The sequence below is a fragment of the Manis pentadactyla genome, chromosome 4 (assembly GCF_030020395.1).
Source record: "Manis pentadactyla isolate mManPen7 chromosome 4, mManPen7.hap1, whole genome shotgun sequence".
In the NCBI taxonomy this organism is placed as follows: Eukaryota; Metazoa; Chordata; class Mammalia; order Pholidota; family Manidae; genus Manis; species Manis pentadactyla.
The window spans coordinates 91,550,282-91,556,483 of record NC_080022.1 but is presented as its reverse complement, the minus strand read 5'-3'; the positions used below and the strand labels follow the sequence as shown (position 1 = coordinate 91,556,483).

The window sequence follows — 6,202 nt, the reverse complement described above, 5'->3', positions numbered from 1 at the left end:
CAGTTGGCAGTACCCCAATATTCTCCCACGTTAAAATTGTTTGACTATTTCTATAAGCAACTTCAATGACTCCCTTTGAGATTAGTCTTGAGATCAGGAGTGAAACAAGAGTCTATAACCACAGGTAGGAGACATTAAGACTAAGATGGCATATCTTGAACTGGGAAAACAGAGACATGGATTTGTAATTATAAACTAATTAAAGGCTACTTAAATGTGGTGCTCATAGCATAAGTTACATGATTTGTGCAGTAAATACTTAAAATCTTGTAAGTGGTTTATAGTGTTTAAATAGGGAGACAGATATAAACATCTTTGCATTTGTTGAGATTATAATATAAACTGAAGGTCTGTTTTTTATATCGACCAATTTCTTCATCATAATAACTCTTGTATTGTTGGACAATAAGTTATGTAAACTTTATGCTATTTTAGAAGCTTCTACATCACCACCTTTTTACCTAGATTTTGGCTGAATTACCGATTACTTTCTTCATGAATAATTCCTAGCAAAACAACTAAATGGGGAATATGAACTGTGTTTTGACTTTTGATAAGTATAGACAAATTACCATTAAGAAACTCTTGTTTTTTTGTTTACATGTTCTTGTTATTCACAGTTTATAATATCAGCATATGCACCGTGTATCTCACTATAACTTCATCAATAAAATCATTTTTAATATTTTGATGAGAAAATATTACCCTATTGCTTAAATTACCCATTTCAGTAGAGAGAACATCTTTGTGTTTGCAGCATATGCTTTTGAATTTGTTTTCCTTCAGATATTTTCATTTCAGAGAAGTTTACAATATTTTCAGTTTTTCTGATAAAGTATATAAGAAGAAAAACTTGTTAGAACATAAAATCTATTACTGGATTGAGTATATATTTAGTAAAAGTTTCAATTTACACAAATACATACATTTTTGATTAGCAGAAAGCATAAAGGAAAAGTAATAGAGATTACTTTCAGATAATTTTAATTTTCTTTACACTATTTTGTGTTTTCAGTGCATGTACAAAGAGTATCTTACTTTTTACAACTAATCAAAACAGTTACTTTTATTAAAGCATAATTTATATCATGAGGTAAATAGCTACATGCACTTAAATTGTACAATTTGATGGGTTTTGACAAATACATACACCCATAAAACCATTACTGGTAACAGAGTAAAAATATTCACCATCCCCAGAAGTCAACTTGTGCCCCTTGCAATCTCTATTTCCAGCTCTGGCTCCTAGACCTCTTTAATTTTATTGTATACTAGTTTGTATTTTATAAAAAATGAATATAATGCAATCATATGGTTTAAACTCTTTTTCTGTTTTTTCACTCAGTGAAAGCATGAACATTGGAATAAAATGGTCCTCAGCTGAACAATAGCCAGTTCTCTTATTAATGTGTAACCTAAGGTGAATGTTTTGGGGCTTAAATTACCTTACCTATAAAATGGTGATACTATGCTAATTTTGAAAGGCAATTTGAATATAAGAAACATACAAAAAATGTAATACATCATTGGGAATATGGTAAATGTTGAATGATGTCGTCTGCTTAGTAAATGTTAGTCTTTTTTGTCTATATTCATTACCAGGTTTATATTTTCATCTAGTATCTTTCTTGAGGATAGATTTGACTTCTGGATAAGAAATTCACTTCTCCTTCTTGCTCCCATTATTTTGACCCAAGGACCATGCTCAATGAAGGTGGAATTTACTGAAAGATTTTCTAGATAAGTCTATGGACGTCCTATTTCTTTCCCGTATTAGGATTTTCCAAAGAACCAGTAGGATGGAGATATCCATAGATATAGTTAATAGAAATAAAAATCTATAGAGATCTATAGATACAAATATTAAAGGAGATTTGTTATTATGAAGAGTTGGCTCACATGATTATGGAGACTGAGAAGTCCTATAATATGCCATGTCTACGCTGGGGACCAGTGAAAGCTAGTGGTGTGATTCAGGCTAAGTCTGAGGCCTGAGAACCAGGGTATTTGCTGGTGTAAATCACAGTCCTAGAACCATAAAAGGTAAGAGGTCTCAGTTAAATCAGTGAGGCAGAGGAAAAAGAGGCAAATTCTTCTTTCCTCTTCCCTTTGTCCTATCCAGGATCTGAAGGGCGTAGATGATGCTCACATTGGGAAGGCAATTTACTGATCCCACCAAATCAAATGCCAAATTCTTCCAGAAACACCCACACAGACATACCTCAAAATTACATTTAATCTGGGCACTCCATGACCAGTCAGACACATAAAATTGACTACCACATTCCCTAACTGTGTTTTCATTTCACTAATTGTTCCCAACTGAACTGTTTTCACTATCTAATTTATTTTTGTCCTTTAAGGAGAAGTATTTACAAACACAACCATTTTCAACTATCAAAAATCTCTTTAAAATAGACTGCTTATGTGATGCACCCAGGAATGGAGAGGACAAAGCGGCAGGCTGGAAGCTGTGAACTGGATCGACATCAAGGACTCCTCACTAAGACCAACTAGTCAGCAGCAAAGAAGGTAACGGAGCCCTCGGTATGGTCCTCTCCCTTCAGGAGACTATCCCCACTGGAGAGCAAGTCTACTCATTACACTTCCACTGCAGCCATCAGCATTTCATTCTTACTGGAATGACACCTGTCCAGACAGTGTGTGTCTTTCCTGTACGCAGTGTGTTTGGAAGCACCACACTCCCAGGGCTTTACAATATGTTTCATTTACTGACATGAAATAATGTATTGCCTCAGACAGCAAAACACATTTTTTAGTGAAGGAGGTATGACAGTGAACACATAGCCATGAGATCTGCTATGAAATTACTGTATTGTCTAGAAGCAGACAACCTGGTGGAGATTTGGAATTACCTATAGAAGGGTTGGGGCCAGCCTGGGTTAGGTACTTCCCCCCACGGTGTTATATGATATATTTATTGAGCCAAAGATCAGCGTATATTGCTTCATTCTCAAATGCTAGGAGAGATGTGTCTAGCAAACAAAGTTAGAATTGAACTTCCCACCATCACACCCAGTACTCTCCTGCGGAGTTTGTCCTTTCTATATTCATTACTCAGTGATGATGGGTTATCAGCATTAGATCTCAGGAGCAGGATGCTTCCACCAGTGGGTGGAGCAAGGATTACTAAACCGAATACCACTGTGGCCAGGGTGTTTGGGCTTCTCGTGCCAGCAAACTATACACACAGAAACTGTTGTTGCTACATAATCTTACTGCAGAGTGTAGTTCTAAGATTCACACAGAGATCTTCTGGGCCTTCTACTCAATGGTGATACCCATGAACAGGAATTGCAGCAACTATAGCCTGGCAAAGAGAAGAGGGAGGGAGGGCTTGGACTACTTTAAAACTAAAGAGTATGTTATACCACCAAGTTAGTCACCCAGTTGCAGTGTTTGAGCGGGTGAGGAAAATTTAGAAAGGGTGGTGAAGAAGACAGATAATGAATCCTTGCCTTGGGACAAGATAAAGCAGTGGTCACTAACCTCCATATTACTCATTTTTAGAGACAACAGGTGAACTCCACATTCAAGAGTGACTGCCAAAGTAGATTTAAAGAAGCAAGAAGAGGAGTGTTCTGTGGAGGAAAGCTTTGAGACACATTAGGCTTCCTAATTGCTCCTGGAGGTCAGAAGTCATGGCTTTTTGAAGAAAGTCTGTTCATATATCTGGCTCAGTTATTCTTCAGTATATTAAGGCCAGCACTGTTCTTCAGTGAAATTTTTTTCTGATATTACTACTTGCTCTTTTGTAAGCCCTCAGTAAGAAGATGCATATGAACAATTCACAAACTTCCCAGCAAATCATCCACAGTTTGCCTGTCACACTCATGCTCTCCTGCATGTGCACACCTTCTTCAATTCTGATCTAGAACAACATTCAGGACTTATCAGTGGAAAGCTGCTTTGATCACTGGGTGCATCGATTAATTCCAACTCAGTGCGGCACACATGAATTAGCCTAAATAATGAGTCTAGCTCCTTCTGTTGGTGACTGTAGAAAATGATATTATGCAATGTTAAATTATCTAAATAAAGAGGAAAATTGTTTAATTTTATTTTTTCTTCTAGTTTTGAATAATCCATTCAGTAGTGGAAATTTAGGTCATTACTGCTAATTATCAGAGTTGACCACCTCATGACAAGGATTTCATGAGGTTTGTAAGGCATAAGATTACGTATTCATGAGAGAATGCGACTGGAAGTCATCAGGAATCATATGCAATAACTGAAAAATAATGAGAAATGCATTTATTAGTTCAGAAAGCCAGTTTATAAAACTTACTGACTAAAGTGTTTTAACAGGTGGTAGAAATTATAGGTAGAGATTTAATAGCATTTCCAAATTTAGCCAGAGCACAATCCCTCTCTTTAATGTCTTATTAATGTACTCCAGCATTTTGAGACCAATGTATAGGAGAAAGAAGATATGTTTTATTTGAATTAGTTGGACAGTTTCTTATTAACTTAATGTCAGGAGTGTATGCAACTAGCTACAATATGATATAAGAAAGATTTTCCATTAACCTACTGAACTGAAATTATTAGTTTGAAATTTTCTAATGATAGAGTTACCATAGGCTTCTAATAATAAAAAAAAAAGGGAAAAAGGAACATCAGAAGTGAAAGTGAAATAATTAACTGAAAATTTATGGAACTATTCACAAAAACTGCATACTAACCATGTCCTTCCCACTTCTTATGCTTCTGGTTTAAGGAGAGAGGATTTTATCCTTGTATCAACAATGAATCCCTTCACAGGGATCTAAATCACAGCTACTCTTGCCTTCTTGGTACTCTCTCACTGTCAGATAGTACCTGTTTCTGCTGTAGATTCTTACTCTTTCTCTCTACAGTATTCATGAAAAGAGCACTGAAAGTTTTCTTTGGAAAACACAGCTCTTTAAAGGTCATGCGATATTCTTTCCTTCCTCATCACAACCACTTCCGTAGGTCTTCTCTTTACCAATCTTCACTACCCAGCCACTGGAACACAGTTTGCTCCCGTCACTTCAATGACACGACTCTAACTAATTCAATTCATTTCTGAAAATATATATTAAATGCTTACTCTCTGGAAGACACTGATAGAGCTGGTGAATGCAACTGTGAACAAGACAGTGAGTAAAGAACAGAGGATAAACAAGCACACACTAAGAGTGATAAGTTTTAAAGAGACGCAGTTTGGTATTGCGTGAAACAAATGTGTTTATGTTTTTAATGGATGACAAGCCAGTCACATCTGAGGGAAAAAAACATCCCTGGAAAAGGCACGGGCATGACCAAAACCCTGGTGACAAAAGAGTTTTCTGCAGTCTTGGAAATTATTTAAAAAAAAAAAAAAGTCCAGTAGGAATTGTCTAGTGAGTAAGGAGAGCGCAAGAGAAGAGGTTGCGATGGTAGTCAGGCCCTAGGTCATGAATATCTTATAACCCCTGGAAGGAAGCTAGGGTTATTGGATTTGTAAAGAAGAGTCATTGAAATTGTTTAAGCAGGGAAGAGATTCCATGTGTTGGATGGATGAAGGGGTGCAGGGGGCAAGGGTAGAAATGGGGAGAGTTGGAGAGGTCTAGGTAAGGTAATGGTAGTTTGAACTGGGATAATGGTAGGCTATGCCAGAGAAAGGGCGAGATGCAGACATATTTTGGAAGTAGCAAGGCCTGATTTGTTAAAGTACAAGAACTTAGAAAGTAGAGAAAGGTGGCATCAAAGAGGACACCTAGATTTCTGACTTTAGTAAATGAATGTGTGATGACAAATAGATGATGACAATTCAGGTGCCTTGTAAATATGGGAGCAGGGGAGGAAAGAAGTCAATTTTGTGGAGTTTTCCTTTTAATTTGAGCTCACAGTTATTTGACCCAGTTAATGACTCTCTCTTTCAAACATGTTCCTCCTTTAGAGTCACAGAAACATACAATGCTTCTTTTTTTCTTTTTCCAACCTGTCAGGATGTCATTATTGGTGTTCTTTTGACAGTTCTTTTCTCTTTCCAAGAGCTCTACATTTTGGAGTTTCAAAACATTCTGTCCCAGAATTTTTTTCTTCTTATCTTATACTCTTTGTTATACTACATCTCTCCTATGCAGTTTACATGCTGACAGATAACAAACATACATCCCTTAGACATCTGTTTTGAATCACAGACTCATCTCAACTATCTCCTCAATAGCCCTAT

General features: G+C 36.5%; 1 long non-coding RNA gene across 1 annotated transcript; it reads left to right on the top strand.

The window, feature by feature from the left end:
• Positions 1 to 1,307: 1,307 nt before the first annotated feature.
• LOC118934950 (uncharacterized) lies at positions 1,308 to 3,717 on the top strand. Its single transcript, XR_005033641.2, has 3 exons — positions 1,308 to 1,420; positions 2,419 to 2,532; positions 3,532 to 3,717. It is a non-coding gene; the product is annotated as an uncharacterized LOC118934950 (long non-coding RNA).
• The last annotated feature ends 2,485 nt before the right edge of the window (positions 3,718 to 6,202 follow it).